This window comes from Rhinolophus hipposideros (assembly GCF_964194185.1).
Source record: "Rhinolophus hipposideros genome assembly, chromosome: 14".
Classification (NCBI taxonomy): Eukaryota; Metazoa; Chordata; class Mammalia; order Chiroptera; family Rhinolophidae; genus Rhinolophus; species Rhinolophus hipposideros.
Window position 1 is genome coordinate 10998423 of NC_138060.1, and position 25157 is coordinate 11023579.

The window sequence follows — 25157 nt, forward strand, 5'->3', positions numbered from 1 at the left end:
CCTATTTTCGTCATTTCTCACATGGGTCTTGAAATTTCCTTCTAACTGGTCTCCTACCTGAGTCTTTCCTTGAGTTTCTGGCATTTAAAATTTATCTTTTAGTCACAAGTTCCAAGAAAGTCAAATGAATAGCTCAAGTTCTCATATAAGCAAAATAAATCTTCGAATGCAGCCTCTCTGACCTCAGTTTCTTTGTCTATAAAACGGGAATAATAATACACACTCTGAAGGGTTGTAATTGTAACCCTAATGAAGATGTGACTCACATAGTCCAAATTAAGAGTAACATCCTGGCCCAATAACACACTCCAGCGATTAAAAAGTAATTTCAAAATAATAAGCTTATTACTTATATTTTACTTGGATTTGCTTTACTTAAAATGTATTTATATTTTAAGCCACTATAGAAATATGTGGGGGAGAAAACAACCTCCTCTTTTGCACTCTTCAGCTATTTCCCAAACAACTAGCACTAGGCTTTCGGTATCCCAAATCCTCTCATCCCTCTCCTTCTTCTTAATTGCTTCTTCCTTATGTGTATTTATCATAAGAGTGGGTGTCTCCTCAGAGGGTCAAGAAAGAAGAAACTAGGTGGGCAAATCCAGAATCATTTTTGGTGGGTACAGGAAAAGCAAGGCAGAGAAAAGTCATGGGTCAATTATTTTTTCCCATCATCACTGTCACAGGTTGGATTCTCCTTGAAGTAGACAATGAGCTAGAGTTTAACACGTAGAATGTTTTTAAGGAGGGTGTTGGGGACAAACACCTAATGAAGGGAAAGGAACAGAATGGAATTGAACAGAGGGAGAAGTCAAGCTGCCCTGCAGGTCCAATGACAGGCTCAGCTGTCCCCACAGGGAGCGCTGGAGTCAGACTGGCGCACCCACGCTGTCCTTTTGCAAAAACTGAGGGGCAGCTTTGGGCATGCCACTATAGCAACAAGTTTTGTTCACTCATTCGCTCAGCTAATATTTATTACAGTGCCAGGTGCTGTGCTGGGCTGGGGTACAGTAGTAAACAAACAAGAGTCCATGTTCTTAAATACCAGCTTATAATGTTACAGGTCATCTATCCAGAAACTGGAATTTGAGCCCCAAGTTAAGAGCACTGACCTCAAGTCTATCATCTTGAACACCTCCCACACCATCTACACCTCTCTGCTTCCTACCATATACCTCCTCCCCTTCACCATTTTATTTATTTTTATGTTGTTTACAATATCTAAAACCCCAAGGTTTTTGCATGTAATATTCACTGTAGAAAGGAAAACTTGGAATTTCTAAGAAATTTAAATGGCCTTGCTGATTTTCATTGTCAGATGTCATGGGGACTCCTCTTCCTGGCATAGGACCCCAGGGCTGGGGAGCCTGGCATGTGGGCTGGGACCCCTCACTCTTTAGGGGGAACTTCTGCTGCTGAGGTGTCCCTCCCGGTGTTCAACCACTATCTGTGTGTTTGGCTCAGCCTATTGCATGTCTTCCCCACTCCACCAGTCTCGACTGGCCTCTTCTTTATATCCTTAGTTGTAGGGATTCTGTTCAGCTGGTCTTCAGATAATTCTCAAGGTTGATAGTTCTACAATTTAGTTATAATTCCAATATGCTCATGGGAGGCAGCAGATACAGTGTTTCCCTATTCCACCATCTTGGCCATTCCCCTGACAGTACCTTCTTTTCGTCTGGCTATGAGGAAGAAATCCTTCAGGTCTCAATTTAAATGTCACTTCCTCAGGAAAGCCTTCAACAAATCCTAAAATTGAGTTGAAGTACTGATTCTCATGTCTCTATTTTTCTTTCAGAGTTTGTTTGGATGGATGGATAGATGGATGGAATGGGTAAAGTAATTTATACTAATTGCTTTTGATTCCATCTTTTAGGCTTTACTGCACAGGCTCGGTTCCACTCTTTCATGAGATCCTTTTTATTATATGTGAATGAGTTTATATCTGTCTGACTCTTGTAGTCTAAACATCTTCAGTTCCTTCTGTGTTCCATTGCAAACCAAAGCATGGGTGTGGCCTCTATATTGTTCATAAGACATCTCTCATGTTTATATCTGTCTATATGTTATATCTGTCTGTATGTGTTTCCCTGAAAATAAGACCTAGCCAGACAATCAGCTCTAATGTGTCTTTTGGAGCAAAAATTAATATAAGACCCAGTTTTATTTTACTATAAGACTGGGTCTAATGTCATATCATATCATATCATATCATATCATATCATATCATATCATATCATAATCATACAGTGTCTTATATTAATTTTTGCTCCAAAAGACACATGAGAGCTGATTGTCCGGCTATATCTTATTTTCAGGGAAACAAGGTGTGTATATTTATATTTGCATATCTTCCTACAGTGCCTGGCATATAGTAGGAGCTCCATAAGTTAGAGTGGTTTTTCATTTGTTTGAGACATAGAGCCAAGGAGATCACAAACAATTACAACTACTGAAATGCAAGTAAACAGAGTCCATATTTTTACTACAAATATCTAACTCAAGTTATAGTGTAAATGAATCTAGACCAAAAAATGATTTTAAAATATAATGATGGAAAGCATTTTCAATTTGTAATATTTATTAAAGCTGACCTCAAATATACTCTGGAATCAATGTCTGTCATGCAGGGTCTCAGCTCCCACTCCCCGCCCAAGAACGCAGGACACGGTAAGGCCAAAAAGGAACACCCACGGAGCCATAGGTAGGGAAGTCAAACCAATATATTCTCGCTGGCGGCTAGGCTGGAGACACAGGAAGCAGGATCTACATAATCTGCCTAACAGCAGTCCGCGCTTGCCAGCCACCATCTTCTTGCTAGCCCCCATTTCTTTTTTTCTGCTAGCATAGCCACAGCCGTTATATTAGTGGCCAATGGCTTACGGGTTACAGCTGACGGCCAACTAGCCACAGCTGCTGGCCATCTGATCACAGTTGATGGCCATTTACTACCCGAGTCAGCACCTTTCTATGTGAGGCCGAGAGCCTGGAAACTGTTTTTTGGGGTTTTGTCCCCACAATGTCTTACTAGATTTTAACCCTAGCTGTTCTCGAAACTGCTGAGATATTCTATAGAAAAAGGATGTCAGAAGTACTCTGTGTCCCCACTCTCTCTGAGCCATCTGCCCAGCACCAAATCTCAAGATTCAGTCTACTAACTGGTCTCTTCACTTCTCTTTTCCCTTATCCATTCCCACACAGCAGCCAAGATAGTAATCCCCTTAAAACATAGACTAGATCATGTTACCCAGTTCCCACTAACATTGTCATATTGCTTAACTTTGTGCTATGATATTACTTTGCGCTTAAGTACAATTCAAACTCTCTGCCATAGTCCATGAGATCTGGATGACTGTGGGGACAGAGCCAGGAGTGCAGTTTCCAGGCCCTCGGTCTCACGTGGAAAGGTGCTGGCTCAGGTAGTAAATGGCCATCAACTGAGATTGGCTGGCCATCAGCTGTGGCTAGTTGGCCGTCAGCTGTAACCAGTGAGCCATTGGCCATTAATATAACTGCCGTGGCTACACTAGCAGAAAAATGGGGGCTAGCAAGATGGTGGCTGAGCCTGCAAGCAGTGCAGTGAGGGTTGTGAACAGTGTGGCTCCTGCTTCCTGTGTTTCCAACCCAGCCACCAGTGAGTCTATAGTGGTATGACTCCCCTACCTATGGCTCCGTGGGTGTTCCTTTTTGGCCTTTCCATGTCCTGTGTTCTTATATGGGGAGTGGGACCAGAGACCCCACATGGAACCCCACATGACAATGACGTTCTTACTTCTCCAAACTCATTCTGTGCCAGGGTTCCCCCTGCTCAGTGTGCTGTAGACACACCAGATTTATAACAACACTTAGAACAAACCAAGAGTTCCTCTCTACCTGAAACTCTTGCCTTCCCCTGTCCCCCTCCTACCCTGATTCCCAAAATTCAAGTCTCAATTTAAATGTCCCCTACTTCAGTGAGGCTTTCCTGACAAGTCTAGCTAAAACAGCTCCCAACCCCATTATTTTCTATCAAGGCACTCTATGCCCTTAAATAGTTGTTACAAGCTGTAATCATTTTATTTTTTCATACATTCACCGGTTTTTGGTCTATGCCCCCCCCCCCCCATAAGCTTCATGAAGCAGGAACCAGATCTGGTACCTTGAACATGGAGCATCGCAATGTTTGGCACATAGAAATGCACTTTGTGAAAATTGCTGTGTGACTAACTGAATGAATAAATCCAAGTTTCACCTGTTTTCCTAAATGGCAGATCCCTAAAGACAACAGGCTGGCAGATTGATCACCGCCTTGATGGTGTTTATTCACTCAATGTTTATGCACTTGAGAGAAAACACTTGTACATCACAGCCAAGCTTTCTCTGAACTGAAGGGGTAGGAGGGGGAGAAGGAGAAGAAGGAGGAGGAGGAGGAGGAAGGGAAAGGGGAAAAGGAAAAGGAAGGGGAAGGGGAAGAAGAAGAAGAAGGAGAAGAAGAAGGAGAAAGAGAAGAAAAGGAGAAGGAGGAGGAGGAGGAAGAGAAGGAGAAGGAGAAGAAAAAGAGGAGGAGGAGGAGAAGGAAGAGGAGGAGGAGGAGGAGGAAGAGGAGGAAGAAGAGGAGGAGGAGGAGAAGAGGAAGAAGCCGCCGTGCATGCAGCCCATGAATAGTTCCTGAGCATTCCCAAAGTTAACCCAGGTGCTATCAGATTAATTCCCTCCTTCCCTCACTCGGGCATGACCCTAGAGGATGGGGCAGTTTTGTTATGGGAAGCTTACTTAGATTAGGGGTGTGGTGGCCATATTGGTGCACCACTCAGATTTCCCTTCTAGAGACACTGCTACAGGGATCCAGCTGCCGCACTTTGAGGCCCCTGTGACATCCACAGCCAGGCCTTTCTTTCCTCTGGCTATTCCAGCCAATGACTGAACACAAGAGATGTTCCAAAGCCATCTCATTTCTGTTTGGTGCCCTGCTCCTCTAACAAGTACCCGTGTTCAGGGATGGCCCATTGGCCTGGCCAAGACTTTGGTAACTTTTCTGTATTCTGAGGCAAATCTTACCCAAACCTGACTCTCCTTCCTTCTTTCCCAGTCTCAGTTTTTCGGTCTTTCTCTCCCTTCATAGGTGTCAGAGCTGCATTGCAATCTAAAGTCTCTCCCCACCAACTTTGACTCCCTCTCCCCTTTGTCCTTCCTTCAATAACCGTTTTGCACATCTAATCTCTTGATGTCTGCTTCTCAGAGAACCCAAACTGAGAACAAGAAGCCTTCTTTGAGAAAAATGAATCAAAATCATTGTGAATACTAATTTAAACACACATCCTTGAAAGCAATCTGTGTAGGAATGAAGATCTCTGAGGCTTAAGCCTCATTAGTAGCGCAGCAAATCCATCTGTCAGAGGTTCCACTTCAAGAATTCCCAAATTGGCTGCACATTGCAGTCACCTAGGGAGCTTTTAAAATACTGATGCCTGTTTCTCACCTGGGTCTGGTGTGTAGCTTATGCACCAAGGTTTTGAAAAGCTCCCTGGGTGATTCTGATGTTAAACAGGGTTGAAAGCCACAGCATTTCATGGATGCCTGGAGGGACAGTTGACCATGAGTACTTCTGATTCCTGGCCTTACTTATTTTGAAGATATGACAAAATTTTTCTTCCTTGTTTCTATCCTTAGTTGGCTATATGATACTGAGCAAGACCTCTATTATCTCTCAGGTTTTTAATCCGGATCTGGAAAATAGGAGTTTTGTTACCTATTCTACAGAATCAAATTGACCAATGAATATTAAAACACTTTGAAATTACTTTTGCGCTATTAATGATGGTTATGGCCTTCGCCAGATAAAAGAATTTACAAACATGATATGGGAATAAGGGTCTTGGGGAGACAGATATAAAACTCCTTATCACTTAACAGGATACGAACTGTTAGGAGGCGGGGACCATCTTGTCTGTGTGTCTGGTGGCATTAGTCAGTGACAGGTAGCAACAACACATTATAGGAAGGCAATCAGTTTTTGCCAAAGTGAGCTACATTGGTGTTACTTAATTTCTCTTTCATATTTCTCCTGCATCAGATTTTCTTGGGGACTGGTTAAAATGCTGGTGTCTGGGCAGTAAGGCATACAAAATAAGGAAGAGGAAAGGTAAGGGATGGGAAACTGTCTTAATGGTCACCCCAGGTAATTCTTAAGCAAACCAAGGTGCCACCTCATATCTGGTGCACTTGGAGCCAGGATTCTCCCTAATTAAAATGACAATGTCTTTCATTCTCTTGTGAAGCATTCATTTCTTCACAAACATATTTTAGCACCAAATCCTGCTCACTTGAAACAACCACTTCATCGCAGATTATTTGATAAGGTGTACATTTTGCAAGTTAAAATGAAAACAATTTAAAAATGAATTCGAAGAATACAATGGGTACAAAAATACTCAGCAAACATATTATGCTATTGAAGAACATAAATGTAAACTTCTTTACTATTCTGTAAGATAAATACAGACAGAATCAGGAAAGTAAAAGAATCACTCTTTGTACTGCTCCCTAGCATGACACACTCAAATAAACACGATTAATCTACTTCCTGTTTTCAGCATTTTTCATGTGGATCTTGAAATTTCTTTCTAACTGGTGTCTTTCCTGTTTTCCCTGCCTCCTATGCCTAATATGACCATCCCAATACAGCAGGGTGATCTTTCTGGAATACCATATAATTTCCTGCTTCATATTCTTCAGTCACCCCTTGCTTAAATTCTTGTTACTCATAGTATTGGCATCAATACAGACCTTGTTAGAAATACAGACTCTCAAGTCCCTCCCAGGACTTACTGAATTAAAATTAGATTCTAGCATGATCCCCAGTGAGTTGTATGATATTACAAGGTGAGAAGACTTAGTCTACAGAATAATGTGCAAGTGATTGAGCCTGGTAGGCAAAGCTCGTTGTGATTTGGGCCCTGCTCCTCTCTCTAGCTCTGCCTCATGCCTTACTCTTCTTCTACCTCCAGCAATTGCAAGCCATTTGTAATTCTGCAAATACACCATGCTGTTCCACTGACTCACATTTTCATACTTGCTGTTCCCACTGCCTGTAACTTGCCTGGGCATATCTCCTCTGTGAAGCCTCCCCTGATCCTCCCTGAGGGAGTTACTGACTTTCCCTTCTGAAATTTGTCTGTGTCTGTCATCTATATCATGTTATGTAGTGTTTATTTCTCATTGGTCTGCTTTCCTAGATTGTGACCATGTGGACCTATTTTTATTTTAAAAAATATTTATTTGATAAATTGAATTGAACACAGGAAATATGTTGGTCAAGGAATCAATGACCTTGAAGGTCAGGGTCACTGCATATGGTGATATAATGCAAACTGTTATGTGACTAGCAGCCTCTAGTGTTGTGCAGGGCACAGCTGTACATGGCATATCTGGTAGAGATTACGTTTGGTCTCTGCACAAGTTAAGTGCCAGTGATGATAAATGACAAAAACCAATTGAAGCTAGTTTATTCCAAGAATGGGAACTTACTATAAGTATAAAGGAATGACTTGGGGACTGTAGCTAGAATTTATAAAACCGGACTGGAAACAGAAATTCAAACACTTTTATGCCTTTCTTTACATTCCTTATGGTTGTTTCCTTTTGCATATCAGTATTGTCTTCTAGATGCAGAAATATTTTCTTTGCTCCTTGTCAGATACAAATTGATGGGCGCCCCATAACCCCCAAGTTTAGGTACTATTAGGTAAAGACAGAGATAGGGTATACAAAAAACCCAGGGAAAATAATCTCATTGGCTCAGCTTGGGTTAGTGTTAATCCATTGACTAACTATGGCTTGGGATAGGGCTATGAAATTCAAATATGACTGCTAGGGGCATATTTTTGTGGATATGTATATGGTTTTGTCCCTGGAAATATGGGGTTCATCAACCGGTGATTGGGACCATACCCCTAAGGAAATGGCGTCCAGACTGACTTTGCCGAGTTAATATTAATAGTATTATTAAGGCAGCGGCCATAGTCTCCATTCCCATATGAGCCGGGAAGATTTGCTTAGTTCTTTGTAAAATATCACACTGAGTCCTGAATAGTTATCTCAGTAATGCTTTAGTTAAGAGTCTCCCTTCACCCCTTTCCTGCTTCAGCAACCATAAACTATAGAGAAGGAATGAGGAACGGGGAGTACACACTCCATGAAGATAAAGAGTAAAATCCCCTAATAGACTTTGAATTCACTGAAGGCAGGAAACATATCTTATTTATCTTTGTCTTCCTTTCCCTCCCCAGAAACTAAAATACTTTATGGACCATATGAATCTTTTAGTGGATTGAATTAAAATGGACTGGACTAGGCAATTTCGTATTTCAGACACAGAGGCTGATTAGAACAGTATTGAAAGCAATGTATAAACAGAATGTCATGAGTTGCTGAATATGAAACAATTACATTATAAACTGATTTAGTGGATTCCAAACGAATGGGACTTTACTTAATTAGGAATATAATAGTGGTTTTGGAGTCACTATATACTGAAATTTATAATGGCTTTGCATATACTAGCTATATTTGTATGTCCCTAGGAAAATTATTTAACCCATCCAAACCACATTTTCCGGATCTATACAATGGAGATAATGATAATTCCTACCTCATAGGATACTTTGTGAGGACGGAATGAATGGGAAAATGTTTATATCATGTACTTGGCACAATGCTTAGCATCTAGTGAACATTCAATAATTAATAATTATTATTATTCGTTAGGTATTTAGTTCAAACATTGACTAGCTAAGAAAAATTTTGCCACGACTCTAGGCACCCACATGAGGAAGTTAATATTTCTGGGTTACATCATAATCCCAAAGCATCTTTGATGGCTTGGATATAATAATAACTCTTTAAACCTAGCTAATTTTCCACGATGGAGCTTTGAAAGTTAACACTTAATAAGAAAATGTACAACCAATATGCATATATTCTTTCTAGAGCCTGTCCAATTTCCAAAGGACAAAAGTCCAACTCAATATTAAAGTGTTTTTGAATATTAAAAACATTGTGGAGTAAAAGCTAATGGCAGAAGAACCATTTTTCTCTCTGCAGTATGTGCCAAGCACCCACGTCTCTCTCTAATCTCCCCTAAATCACCTTGACTCAAAGCTTGCCACTATTTGGGTCAGTAGGAAATAAATACCATCGTTTGGAATCAGAAACTGGTATTCCAGAAATCTTGACCAAACTACCTTGGCTTTTTGTCAGTCTCTGTCGGACAAAAGGTTCTTAGCGAACTCTTCCATCTTTTCAATTATGTCTCCAAAATTGATGATCCAATTGCCAATGGGGATGTCTAAAACTAGAAAACTGAAGTCTGAATGATTTTGTTAATAAAAAATGAGGAGGCAGAGAGAAAACTCATTGAACTGAAAGAAAACCTAGTGATGACTGGCAGAGTACTTCTCAATAAGCAAGTTCTGTCCAAAGAGCCAAAGTAAATCGATTTGGGTCAATTTACTGAAGGTATGTGAAATATTAACCAGTCAACCACAACAGAAACTGAAGAGCTTCTAGTTCCTTCCCGCACCATGTTCATTCATTTGCTTGTTTTGGCCGTTTCTTCTACGAGACCTTAAGCGCCACGAGGCAGAAATCACAGGTGTATCATTTCACTATTGTAATCCCAGTACCTAGTGCAGTGTCTGGCACGTAATGCGCACTTAAGAATGTGTTCAGTAAGTATGCACGATTTCATGCTAATGGGGACATACATTTCTGTCACAGGTTGTATTCTCTGGACGTAGATACTGAGTCAGAGTTTGGGGTGCAAGATTTTTATTATGGATCAACACCAGAGGACCAAATGGGGCAGAAGAAGACATCAAACAGTGATGTAGGCCTGATGTAGGCTTGATAGGGAGTTTTAGAGCAAGCTATGTATTGGTGTGTCCTGCATCATCAAACTTACTGGCCTTTTGTATCACCACCTTGCTGAATCATTCAATACAGGCTTCCCCAGGAAGGGCATGGCCTCAGGTAGGGAGAGTCTCTGCAAATGAGGGCAACCTTGAAAGAGCTGAAATCTAGAGGCTGTCTGCTGACCCTATTCTCCCACAGTTGGACGGCAAGTCCTTCCTTGAAAGGGTAACTATGGGGTGCGTTTTCGTGTATGCCAGTTTCTGTTACTTTTCTCTCTGAAGAAGAAGGTTCTTTGTTGTCTGAGCACATTAATGAATCTCTGGATGTTCAAAGAGAGATCTGAATTCAGAGGTTGACCTATAGAGAGATGAACTATTCTTTATAATAAAGTAGATTTTTTTGTCTGTCTGTCTGTTTATTTAATTCGCGGGAAGTCAATGAGTAAGTATGAATTAAAACAGACAAGGCCAAGAAATAGAGTGGAAGACTGATGCTGGATGTATGAGTTAGCAGAAATGATTAAGGGACTTTTTTTAAGCTCTGATAAACAGGTATTTAAGTTTTAATTATCTGCATACAAACTTGGCTGTTACTCTGTTCATTTAAAAAAACATGCTTCTGATCTCCATGTGTCTGTTTAGTCCACTAGAACACATTCAAAACGTCAAGCTCTACACATTTTAGCTTAAAAGAAAACGCACAATATACTTAGTGTTAAGGATGTAGAGCAAAGATGTAAGCAGAAAACAGAAGGTATCCACCCAGCAGAGACCCTTACCAGTCTACGTAAATGAATCTATCGAGACAGCAAAACTGGAGCATGCCCAACTGAATCTGGCAATTATCCAACTTGGCCAGGCTGTTTTCACTCTCACTTTAGTGTGTGAAGCCCAGGGGACATTGGTAAATGCAGTAGTTCACCTGAACCAAATCAAGTAGCCAAGATTCCTACCTCACGGTGACTGAATATATGTGAGAGCACATAGCTTATATCTACTTTTCATGGACGGCCCTTGTAGGGTTCAGAGTTTCGGCACGTCCTCCATGTCCACTTGAGCCCCTCAAAGTGATTTCATGGAAATCCAAAACAGAAAACTTGAGTTTCCTATGTGGGTCATACAGACCAGTGAGAAAGACACGCTCAATAGGAAGTTAAACATCCATTGAGAGCAGGAAATTTCAGTATGGAGCCATTAAGAAACAATTCCCAGAAGTTCTGGGAGGCCATGGGATGTCAGTTCTGAGATGACATTTATGTTACAATATTCTCCAAAGCACGAATTCAGAAGTCTATTTGCTCAAGGAGCAATATTTCAAGGATAATCTCCTCTTACAACAAATATTGGTTGCTAAGAGAAGTTGTTTGAATCTAGTAATTTTAGGTAATGTATACCAATACATGCACACATACAGTCTACTAAAATGTTTAAAAACACAGCTCAAACTGGTTGAAATCCTAGAATAGTGGTTCTCAAATGGGGATTTTACCCCTCAGGGGACATTAGTCAACATCTGAAGACATTTTTGGCTGTCACAAATGGGGGTTGACTGGTCTCCAGTAGATAGAGGCCAGAGTTACTGTTAAACAGCCTATAAGCTAAGACAGCACCCCAAGCAAAAAACCATCTAGCTCAAAATTTCAATAGTGCTGAGGCTGAGAAACACTGCTCTACAGTGAACTTTTGGGGACATTTATCCTATAAGTCCAGAAACACGGGAGCTCAAAGGAAGTCACCAAGGACTGGGGTTCTCCCTGCCTTTTCTCCTGCTTTCTGTGACATTGGTTAAACGCTCAGCTGTTGCCTCCCACCTACCAGTTCCAGACACTCACCCTATGATACCGGATTGGCAGCAGAGCTTCTATCTTTACACCAGACTACTTAGGGCAAGGAAGAGCTCTTCTGGTAGCTCTGAAACAAATTCAGAATTACTTTTGGTCATTTGTACAATAAGTTAAGAAACGATTACAGTGACCAACGGATTGGCCACTCCCAATTCCACAGTTGTCATCCACTTGTATCAGAGTCACAAGGAAGTTCTGTTAAAACACGGATTTCTGGGGTTATCTGCGTCATTTTTTCTATTAAGGACCAGACAGCAAACTTTTAGGCTTTGCAGGACACATACAATCTTTGCTTTCCTTCTTTAATTCTCATTTTTGGCCAAAGCCACTGCCTCCTGCTCCTCCTCTTTCCTCTCCTCTATCTTCTTCTTTATCGAACTCTTTAAAATTGTAAAAACTGTTCTTAGATCACAGGATGTGTATAAACAGACACCTAGCTGGACTGGGCCGTCAAGTTATATGTTGACCCTGAGCTTCCCCTGTTTAAATCACTGTGTGGCTTACAGGAAAAGTTCGCTGATTCCTATGATAAAAGAGTAACTATAAGACACAAGAGCACTCTATATTATAGGACAGCTGAGGGAGAGTACCCAGAAAAGGACAAACTTGGACTCCCTTTCCAAGGCTGGGGTTCAGACCTGACTGGAGAAGGTGTGGTTGCAGCTTCTTGATGGTAGAGAAGTTCCTTAGTTTGTTCCCTGGTCCACAGTTGCTGGGCAAGCAGGAAGCAGGACTAAGGGAACAGGCAAGGAGCAGGTGGTAGCTGGGTATTCAAACTTGCAGAGGGGTTAGAGGTGGTATGGAACGGTGAGACTAACTGGGGCTGCTGGGTCATCGAGGAATTCACATTCGGGGCTGGTGACAGGGGCAGAGCCCCATTGGATATCCTGCCCTCCACTCCATTGACTCAGTGTAACCTCCTGAATCACCAGGACAGTCCTTTTCCTCCTTCAATGTCCCCCAGAGCCCTCCACTGAGAAAGCTTAACATTCTGTACACTGTGAAGCAGAAATGCTTAAAGAAATTCTATCCATTATTGCAGAGCAGGTATTGATGGGTGGACATGAAGCTGAGAGGCAACAAATTGATAACTGGTACACACATAATTTTTCATAATCCTCATAATAACCCCGTAAGGAAGGAATAAAAATTACTCACATTATATCACTAAAAAGATGATCAGACAGGTTAAATAATGTGCCCAAAGTCACACAACAGTGACTAGAAGATTTAAACATTGCAGAGTCTATGTTCTTACTGGAACACTGTGCCACTGATCACATATACACGTATATGTACTGTTTTATGTGTGTGTGTGTGTGTGTGTGTGTGTATGTAGTATCTATATAGCATATACATGTTATTGGTTAACTCATTGTCAACTGAGGTGTTACCTTTTTTGGAGGGGAGCTTTTGTAACCATGAAAGCCTTAAAAATTATTTCCAAAATGCAACAAAATAGTGTGCTCCTGGCCAGCCAGCTTGGCTCTGGTCTCTTCCCCAATGGTTCCTCTTCCTTTTTGGGGGTGTTTGATGGTGCCACGGCTGGTGAAACTCCAGGAAATATTTAGAGATAAGAATGGAGGATCCCATCACCATTTTTCCCCCTTTTTGATGCTTAAGAAACTTTTCTTGTTCCTTTAGTCAAAAACATTGAGATGCTTAACATAAAAGATGTAACCTCTTTGAAAAGCTTCACCCTCCCGGAGCTTCACGGGGAAATTATGAAAGAATGCTTTTAAAATTTTGGTTGGAGATACATCTCTATTTTTATTTAATTTTATCACTGTCACAAATATTAAAAGTACTAGAGAACATGAGATGGGTTTCCTGGAGATTTGAGCATCTCTGCGCTTTGGTCTAAAATCTCATTTATCATTCTATTTATCACTCAGTCCCTGGACACTCGTATCCTGTTTTGTTAACCTCACGAAACAATCATTTCCTCACTTCCTAAGTGCTTCTCCCTCATGAGCCTTGCTTTACAAATACCAATGGAAGCTGAAAGTAGCCCTTGGGAAATATCATTTATGAGGGATAAAATGAATGTCAAGGTCCCTCAGTTTCCATGGCCCCATTATGTTTTGACATTTGTGTTACATAGGAACTTGTAGACCTGGGATTACTTTTTCTGAATTTGTTGGGAATTTGTCTTCTTACTTTGACCTGATGAAAATCCATTTGTTTTAAAATAAAAGCTTCACATAAAAACTTAGTAGGTGAAAATATCTTTATAAATGTAATATATGCATACCACAGACAATTTAAACAATGCAGAAAGCTATAAAAAATAAATCCAGCCGCATTTTCACCAACCAAAGTTAGCCATGGTTAATATTTGGAAGGTTTTCATTTTAGGCTTATTCTTTGTGAATGTGAAAGCTTGGCACATTTGTAATAAAGCTTGCAATATAGTTTTATCTTCTGCTTTTCTACAAATAAGGCTTTTTCCTTTCTCTAAACATTTATATTGGAATATAACATACACATGAAAAAGTGCTCAGCTCATAAACACACAAGCTGATGAATTTTCACAAATTGAACGTGCCATGATCAAAAACAGAAGGTCAGGAGGTGGGGTCCACAGTGTGAGGGATATAAATGATGAGCGTCTAAGTATTACCTTGTCTTGTGCACCTGAAACTAATAAAATAAAATAAAAAGAAATTTGGGGAGGAATAAATGAAATGAAATTGGCAAAGTGATAATAATTATTGCTATGAAGTGATGGGTATATAGGGGTTCACTATTTTCTTAGGCTAACTTTTGTATACGATTAAAATTCCCCATTGTCAAAAGTTTTTCTTAAAACAATAATAAAATCAGGCTTTGTGTAGTTTTTAAAACAAAAAACAAACAAACAAACAAAAACAGAAGGTCACTCTTATGACCTTCACTGCACTCCTCCCATCCCTCTCTGTGCCCTGCAGTTGCTACCCTTTCCCAAGGATCAACTGTTATCCTGATTTCTATCCCCAGAGATAAGTTTGGTCTATTTTATAACTTTATATAAATGGAACCATGCAGTATGTACTTTATTGTGTTTGGCTTTTTTCATACAACACTTTATGTGTGAGATTTATCCATGAGATTTATGCATGTAGTAATAGTTCATCTCATTACTGTATACAACTTTAAAAAAAAATATGTTGGGTGTGAAGAGTGAGGTTCATGAAAACTGACCTTTGCCATCTCCCAGTGAGGCAGTTATTCTGCATTATGTCTCTGATGAACATCAGAGTGTCTTTTCATTTGAGTAAAGGGTTAGGACGAAAAAGTATAGAAGGTGACTTCTATAACTACCTCCAAAGACTATGTATAGTGTATGTCTCCAGGACTCCTGAGAGGCCTTCAAAATATAAGTATCCTATGTTAGAAAGGGTATGCTTTCTTAGACGTGTTAAAAGAGAAAGTGTAAAACATTAGGATTAAACAAAATAAATAATTGAACTCACAAGACCTTTTTTTAGTCTGGTTATTTCTGGGATATGCTGACACCGAAGAGGGATTTGTTCATTCACGAGAGGATTAACTTCTTGATCCTTTAGAGCAGTGGAGCTAATCAAAGTGTGGCCCTCCAGGCAGAAGCAGCTTCACAGTAGAGCTTGTTGGAAATGCAAATTTTTAAGGCTCATTCTACACCCAAAGAATCAGAATCTCAGATTTTAAAGCATGAGAGAGTAGGAGTATATGTCCTGATGTTGAGGAAAGCGGGATTTAAATTCCACTTCTGTCATTTACAAGAGTATGATCCTGGGCACATTATTTATCCTCTCTCAAACTCTGCCTTGTTATGTATAAATTGAGATCGTAATGCCTGTCTTCTAAGGTGTCTGTGAACTTCAGACCAAGACAGTGCATGTGAAGGGCTCACCACAGTGCTCAGCAAACGAGGTCCAAGCGTGCTGGGGGTTCATATTTGTACGTTAGGGTTTCCATGAAATTCCTGATTAGACTCTGGGTGGACAAAATGGGTCCAAATCAACTGATCAGAGACTCTTTCCTGAGAATTTGGAGGCAGAGATATGAGAGTTTATGGCTTCACTTATTGTTTGACTTGTGAATGTCAAGGGCAGGTGAACGAGGAAGCCGGGGACAGCCATCTCCTGCCGTTTTGCAGAGATGGAGATTCAGTAGGAGTGTCGGGAAAAGAAAAATGAAACTGACTTTCAGAAGTAAGGGGAAATGAGAGACCATATGGCCTCAGAGAGACAGAGAATAGATGCTCAATTTCTCAACCCAGTCTCTTTAGAGGTCAGACTCTAATGAACACCCTCGTGCTCTATAAAATTCTCCTGTATCCTTATACTACAACCCCTTTTATGTTACAGCTAATTTGAGGGAACATATGCTAATTGTACCAGAAAACCACCTTGGCTAAGACAAAGTACAACTTTAACCTTGTCCCAACAAAAGGCCTACGGCCAGCACTGTCTGAACCAGCACCTGGCCCTGGGGACAGTTTTACCTGGTGCAGTGTGCCTGAGGCTCCTCTCTTCAACATCTTGAAAACAAAGCATCTGGCCAGCTGCGCTAATAGTCACAGCAGGGGGAATATTTGCATGTCCAACTTAACCACCTGGAATAATGAAGATGGAGATAAGGGTGTCTGTGGTTCACATAGAAATCGCCTATAACTCCCTCTTGTAATAATAAGAGACATTTACTCCCTGGAATCTAATACTATCAAAGTGACAGATAAGTCTGATCATTAGGCTTTTTAGTGAATCTATTTTGCTAGAGCGGGGGAAGAGAAAAACACATTTCTTAAAGTTGCAGATTATTTAAAGATGTAACAAATATTCACAATGAATCTATCTTCTATGTCTGTTTCACCTCCTCCCTAATTTGATTGAAAGCTGATAAAACTTGGACTCCTTGCTGAGCTTGCTTATGAAGAAGTTGGTTTTTAGCCAACCTCACAGGTAGGTATTGCTTACAACTACAGATTATTCATTGAATGGATAATGGAAAGCAGCTCCTCTTCCTCCATCTGTGGGATATGTAAGAGCAAGGATTCAGGCTCTATAGTTAGCATCCAGCAGAGTGCCTCAATTACCCAAGAAGACACTCCATAGAGTTGCTGACATCTGATGTGGTTAATTGTCTCTTTCCCTTTGCAGGGGTGAGAGTAAAATGAACAAAACATGACTATTAAACTCTATGGGCTCCGCCAAAGAAGTTAAATTAGACGTAAAAAAGGAAACAAAATGTGTATTATATGCAAGACCCTTCTTAAAAAGTTCTCTTTGTTTAGAAGTTAAGCTTACTTGCTATTCAATGTTTTCAGTAAGAGGAGAACTTGCCCAAATGCCTCAGATGAACTCGGAATTGTGACTGAATGCCAATACTGCCTAAAATGTCTGTTCTTGATAAAGCAATAAAAATGGGGGTGAGCAGTGGGGTGGCCTGCTAACAACCTTCTGTGCCCGTCAGTTTGTCTAAGTGACATGGCTCGGGGAGGGAGTGGTGAGGAAAAGGCCCTCTGAGGCTCTTCAGGCACTCATTCAACAATCACTGAATTGCTCATTCAAACAGTCACACCTTCATCAAAGGGTGGATGACAGTGGCCATAGTGTCTCCATGATGATTTTCATTTGTCTTAGAGACAAAACAAAGATGCAACTAAAATAATTTTAAAAGTATATTTGATTAGCATTTATCTTGTCTATTTCTATATGTACTGAAATTGTGTTGAAAAGAATCAAAGTAAGGCTCGTCCATGGAATGGAGTTTAGTTTTATTCAGTTTTAAAACATTTATGCATTTTTGTACTCACTTGTCCAACTATTTCGTTAGAAAGTATACAGTTCAGCATCTTCAATACATAGATTAGAAACAAAACAAAACTGAAGTCAAGGAAGGTAAAGCAGCCGTGTCCTAACTGGCAAATTGCAGAGTCAGAACCGTTTCCAGTCTTCCTCCTCTTTCGGTCATGGTGCTTTCTCCCTGGGGCCTAGTTCTACTTTAGCCGGACCCTTGCTCTGTCCATAATTAACACAGTTTTCCAAAATCCTGCAAGTAGGATTTTCCAAGTTTTTTAAATACTCATTGAAAGCTAAGATATTATACACTGGACACCTTCTTTGTCCTATCTGAGTCATTTTCTAGGTGTAGGGTAAGCCTCAGCATAGCAAGTTTCCTTACTTACTTCCAACACAGAAACAGAGCCATGTCCTAGGAAGAAAAGATGAAGGGTGGGCTCAAGGGCCTTGGTTGTCATCCATCAGACTGAAGTTACACTAAAGAGACCATTTTTAATCAAGAAAGTGCCTGTTTCTAAATTTTCTAGAAAGTTTAGAATTATATATTTTGAAATTCAATCTTTGCCCATAGAAAGGGGTTTCTTTGTTTTAAATATGCAACATACACTTGTTTCTTTCTTTTATCTTTTTTTCAGAAAACGATTTAGGCACCTTGGCTTCTTTTATTCTGTCACCATCTAAGACAACCTATATAAGAAGAGGATTATTTGTTTCTTAAAAGCTTTTCTCTGTTTTTCTTTTTTTTATTTATTACATTTATGGGGGTCACATTGGTTAGTAAATTGATATAGGTTTCAGGTGTACAATTCTATAATACATCGTCTGTATATTCCATTGTGTGTTCACCACCCAGAGTCAGGTCTCCTTCCATCGCCATATATTTGACCCCCTTTTCCCTCTTCTACCACCCCCAATTCCCCCTTATCCTCTAGTAACCACTAAACTGTTGTCTGTGTCTCTGAGTTTTTGTTTCTTTGTTTGTCTTTTTCCTTTATTGCTCTCAGTTTTATATCACACATTAGTGAATTCATATGGTTCTTGACTTTTTCTGTCTTATTTTGCTTAACACGATAATCTCAAGATCCACCCATGTTGTCACAAATGGCACTAATTCATCTTTTCTTATGGCCAAGTAGTATTCCATTGTGTATATATCCCACATTTTCTTTATCCAATCATCTATCAAATGACACTTTAGTTGTTTTTGTGTCTTGGCCACTGTGAATAATGCTGCAATGAATATAGGGGTACATATACCTTTACGGATAAATGTTGTCAGATTTTTTGGGTAGATACCCAGGAGAGGGACTGCTGGGTCTTAATCTTTTGAGGACTCTTCATACTGCTTTCCATAGTGCCTGTACCAATTTACATTCCCACCAACAGTGTATGAGGGTTCCTTTTTTTCCACAGCCTCTCCAACACTTCTTATTATTTGTCTTGTTGATGATAGCCATTCTAACTGGGGTGAGGTGATATCTCATTGTGGTTTTGATTTGCATTTTCCTAATAGCTAGTGAAGTTGAGCATTTTTACATATATCTGTTGGCCGTTTCTATGTTTTCTTGGGAGAAGTATCTGTTCAGGTCCTCTGCCCATTTTTGAATTGGGTTGTTTTTGTTTGTTTGTTTGTTTAGTTGTACAAGTTCTTTTTTTCTTTTTGTTTTATTAGCATCCTTTGGGACTTTGCCTCTGACTCTGACCCCATGTGATTCTAGCAAGATGTGAATCATGGGGTCCAGTGTCCCTTACCACAGCTTAGGAGGAAGACCCAAAAATGGACTTGATGAAAAACCAATCTCTCCCTTCAGGAATTTGAATCTTGCACAGCAACATACAGGAGGTGGCTGAGGCTGAAGGACCTGATGGCAGAATCCTTAGGAGACACTAATGACTTCCTGCCACCCAGACCATTAAAGATACTAGTTATTATGTTTCCGAATGCCTTGGTCTTCCGCTCATCATTTAATTGATGAGTTGTCCTGTATTCTTACTTATCTAGCTGCCTGTCTACTTATCTGTCTATTGCTTAAGTTATTACCTTGGGGAACTCTTGCTTGCAATCAAAGAACTCTAGTTTTGTTCAACTACTGAGTAGGAAAGTAATCCTGAGCAAGTTCTTTCCCCTCTCCGGGCTTTAATATTCTTATTTATACAATGGACATGATGAATTGGATTGGATGGTCCCTACAAATGGACAAATAAGGGAGTGTGAATGAAGTAGTGAACAAATTTTAAAAGTAATTGCTATTTCAAGCTTTTTCTAAGCCCAGAGGACTACAAAGATAAATGAGATACAGATGAGTGTCAAGACTCTTCATTATTGTTCTGGGCATGTAACTTTTTATGTAATTAGCACAGCAGAGTCAGTCCCAAACTTTCCCTATTAAAATGAGTAATTTTACTGTATAGAAAAGGTGTGGAACCACAAAAGGGTTCCCAGAGGTAAATACCTTGAATATAGATATTTGGTGCAAGCAACCCCTTGGGCCATATTAGCCCTCCCAGCATCCCTGAGGAAAGGATGGGCATACTGATGCTAGCTTGATGTCTCTACAGCCAGTGATTTTCTCACTCTAGAGCAGCACCTAACACCCACTTCAAAGCCTTAAGTCTTCATTGATCAATGCTTGACTTAGCCAAGACAGCTGTCAGTGGTTTGGTACTGTTTTATCCTGGCATTAACACTGATGATACCTTGCAGCTTTTGAAGCTCTTACACACAGCCATGTACTCAACTTGAATTCAGGAAAGAACGTAGGAAATGCCGCTTGATCACTTGCCTCCAAGATTAATAACTGTACTTCTGTGCTCCATTTAGCATCATTATGTAGGATCTGTTATTAACAAGCACTGGGAACACTCTTACTTGAGTATAGACGTAAATATTAGCTTTGGTAGATGAGATCTTGGTGTGGCTACCCCAAGAAATAAAAGGAAAACTGCTTTAGTCTCCTATTTTCTGCACCTTCAGAAATTCAGCTCTAAGTTATGTATAGTAATATATTGAATTCCAGATGGTTTTACCCCAACACCCAGGGAAGTTTGGAGCTAAATTTCTCTCTTTCTCATTTCCCACTAGGGAACAAACTTTATTTGATATTGAACTGTGAAAATACTAAATAGAGTATCAAACAATATACTTCTGCTATATCCTATCATGCATTGTAAAGTTGAACAAACAAATTTTGAACAACTGATTCTCTGCTACTCATTTGTATTGTCAGAAAAAATATGCAACCAGAGCTCCAGGCTCAAATTAAGTTATTATACAAGTACAAGTGGAGAAAGTCCTTAAGTTATTACCATACTTGTTATTGGGTTTTATTGAAGCCTTCTCTCATGGATCTCTTTCCATATAACTATTACCACTTAGTAAGTACCAATTGTGTGCCAGGCACTGTGCAAAAATTCTATACAAATACCACTGTGTTTAAGAGAATAGCAAGAGGTAGGTAATAGATGCCTCTGTTATCCAGAGGAAATCGGGGCATAGAAGTTTGCCCAAATAAATGGTATAGTCAGGACTCAAATCCATGTAAATCTGACTCCAAAGTTGATATTCCTAAGCACAGTGCTCGATGACTTCCACTTTTCCAAGAAAGAAAGCACTGCTAGTTTACATAAATCATTCCACCTATGGGTTCAATGTCATGCACTTTACAAATATTCAGATAAATTCTATCTCTTCACTCCTATTTGTCAGGCAATAGAAGAAACGCATAAAAATATCCAGTCACATTTGTCAAACATAATCTGTTTTTCATGAGCGCAGTAGAGACTCAGTAGATTTCCACTGATATCTGCTGAGGAAATCATCAATTCCACTACAAAGTCACCTTGCACTTAATATCACTCCTTTGCCCTTATAGATAATTTAATAGAGTATCTGGGGACCTAAGTGTTCATACTACGAAAGGCTAGCATTGAGAGATGTGAGAATGTGCTGGGAAGCTTAGACTTTTTGAAAGTAAGGAGAATCTCTTTATGCCCTGGGTGAACTGGGTGACTTAATTAATGGCACCCGAGTGTGAGGGACTTCAGCTGAACTGAGAGGCACGAGCATGAGGCAGTGCCTCACTAAACGGCTGAGATCTCAGTCAAGGTTCAGTCCTCTACTGCTTTGGAATATAAAGTTTGTTCTCCCTCTTCCCCATGAATCAATGCTGCGACAGATTCAAAATAACTGGACCACTAGTGAAGAAACCCAGCAGGACTACTGTCTCCATTTATGACCTAACTGCTTGGGATTTGGTCAATTACCTCCTCTCCATAGAATTTAGCTTCGAGTTTCTGCCTATGCATTTGCTGAAAGCAAAACTGAATGACTTCAACATTTCATATCAGGAAGACATTTTTGTACTCAAATAAAATAGTACTTATCACAGAAAACAACAATAGGGACAAAAGTAAAGCAGCCAAAACTCAGGCTATGCGTCAGCAGTGTTGAGTCCCACAGCTTGGGGCTCACTAAGTGACAATTGGTATGCCACCTTACATTACACATTTCTTGTCATTGGTTGCTGTTAATTGACTCTATTATTTGACTCTCAAAAAAGGAGCCAAAAAGGAGAGTTATGAGACAGGTTCTCATTATACCAATGTTCAATGCCTGCCTTGTCTCCAGCGGTTTATTCAGGTTTCTAATTTCTTCAGAATTTAAAAACTATCATTTAAAATGACCCCAAAGGGACTTTTTGGATAAGCTACCAAGAGCTGAGGGTGCAAAAAAATATCTAATGAACTAAATTCCAGAAAGTAATAAGACCTTCCTAAGAGAGAATGAACAGCTAGTTATTTCACCCCTGGTAGAACTGTGGGAGGGAGAGTAATCTGCTAAATATGGATTAGGATAAACCAGCAAAACTTTTAACAAACTTTTAATGGCTGCATGTGAGCTGGCATTAGAGATTAGAATCCTAAAACTGAACCACAGAAAAACTCTGTACCATTCATAAGCTCTTTCCCTTAGGCTTTCACTGAGTGCTTGAGTATATAATGCTGATGACTAGGAGTTATGCAGGTGAGCTGAGAGAAATTTTTCCAAGAGACCCCAGACTTCAAAGTGTTGTATTTCAGTGGTGCTCCATAGGCTGAGGTTGGGGAAGGAGGACTGAGAAAAATTCCCCAGGGAACCTGTACTGGAAAGCAGACAACTTACCAGAGATTCAAAATGCTAGGAGAGGCTATAAAGCAGAGAGAGATCCCAGAAATATTACCAGTACTCAGAAATCAAGTCCTTCTGATGGCAAAACCATTCAGGTAAATTGAATTTAACCAAAGCTGCATCAAAGCTAAATATAGATTAAATTGACTCATTATTAGTCTTACAGAATATGAAACATATTTTCTGGAGGCAAATAATAATTACTTAAGTTTCTGCTGCTCTTTGACACACAGTAAGTGGACACAGTAAAAATTTGAGACTTTTGAAGAAGCAAGAGCATGTGACCTGTGGTCAAATAACAAATCATCAATACAGAAAGATTCAGAGATGACTCAAATGTTAACAGTATAAGACAAGGATTTAAAATAATGATAAAATAGGTTAAAGATCTAGAAGAAATGGTGGACAATGTGTATGAAAAGATGAAGAATTTCAGCAGACACTATAAAAAAAGAACCAAATTGAAATGCTAGAAATAAAAGAAAAAGTCAGAAATGGACAATTCATTTGGTCGGTTTAACAATAGCCTGAACACAATAGATGAAAAGATCAGTGAGCTTAAAGATATGCCAAGAGAAATTATCTACACTGATACCCAAAGGGAAAAATAATACAAAACACATAACAAAGCATTAGCAATCTATGAATCACTATCAAAGATTGTCTACCATATTTGTAACTGGAGTCCCAGAAAAATGAGAGAAAGAGAAAGACAGGACAGAAGAAACATTTGAAGATTGATGAACAACATTAATCAACAGATCTAGTCAGCAGGAGAAATAAAATGAAAACCATTATTAGACACAGAGAAGTCACACTGCTAAAATACAAAGGCAAAGAAAAATTTTAAAAGAAGCCAAAGAGAGAAAAAGAAATATTACTTATCAGGAAACAACAATAAGAGTTACAGATGACGTCTCAGAAACAATACAGGTAGAAGACAATAAAACATTATTTTACTGAAAGAAAAAACAGTCAAGCTGGACTATTATGTTCAGTGAAAATATTCTTCAAATTTGAAGGGAAAAATAAAGATGTTTTCGGACATATAAAAGTAGAGATAATTCATGTTCAGCATACTTGCACTATAAGAATGCTAAAAGAAGTTCCTCAGGCTGAAAGGAAATGAGACCAGATAGAAAGCCGACATCTTCAGGAAGAAATAAAGGGTACCAGAAAGAATAAATATGTAGGTAAACATAAAGACTTCATTACCTATCTATTCTTCTACAATAACACATTTCTTTAAACAGTTCTTAAATGTTTTTTAAAAGAAAGAATAACCATATTATGTGGGTTTTATAGAATATGTAAGAGTGAAATATGACAAGAGTACAAAGAATGGAGGTGGAAAATGGAAGGTATGCTGTTGTAGGGGAGTACTATATCATGAAGTAGCACAATATTATTTAAAGTTTGACAGCACTAAGCTAAAAATGAACATTGTATTCTCTGAAGATATGACTGAAAAAATACATAAAGATATAAACTAAATTTTTTTACAGTGATAGAATTCTAAAAACAGATACATTTATCCAAAGAAGACAGGAAGGAGAAATCACACACAAACACATACACACACACACGTCCATATACAAACACATCGGTCAAATAGAAAACAAATACCAAGATGGTAGGAATAAACCCTGCAATATCAATAATTGCATAAAATGTAAACAGATTATATCCTTCAATTAAAAGTAAGAGGTTATCAGACTGGATTTAAAGTGATGTTCAGGAGAAGCACTGCTTTAAATATGACGACACAAGCAGGTTGAAAATACAAGGGTAGTAAAAATATACTACGAAAGTACTTAGCATAAGAAAGCTGTAGAGACTGCATTAGTATTAGGTTAAGTAGACTTCAAGAAAAAGAGTGTCAGACATAAAGGGGGCAAACTAGCTAATTAAAAAGGGTCAACTCATCAAAAAGACATAAACATCCTAAAATTGCAGGCATTGAATTCCAAACTTTAAAATATACAAAGCAAAATCTGACAGAATTAAGGAAAGAAATAGACAATTCCTCTCTCATGAATTAATAGAACAGAGACAAAAAAAAAAGCTCAATAAACATAGAAAATAACTGAACCATTCTATCAACAACTTTACCTAATAAACATTTATAAAACATTGTATCCATCAACTACAGAATATACATGCTTTTCAAGTGCACATGGCACTTAGATGGTCATATGCTGGGTCATAAAACTAATCTCAATATATTAAACAGAATTGAAATTCTCTGACCACAACAATATTGTTAGAAATCATTAACAATAAGATATCTAGAAAACATTCAGATGTTTGGGAACTAAACAATGCTCTTATAAATAATCCAAGGATCAAAGAGGAAATTATAAGGGAATTCAAAACATATTTTGAAGTAAAGTAAAATAAAAACGCAGCAAATCAAAATTTGCAAGATGTAGCAAAACTGGTGCTTATAGTGTAATATAGTTTTTTTTAATTATCGTTTTTAAGTAGATAG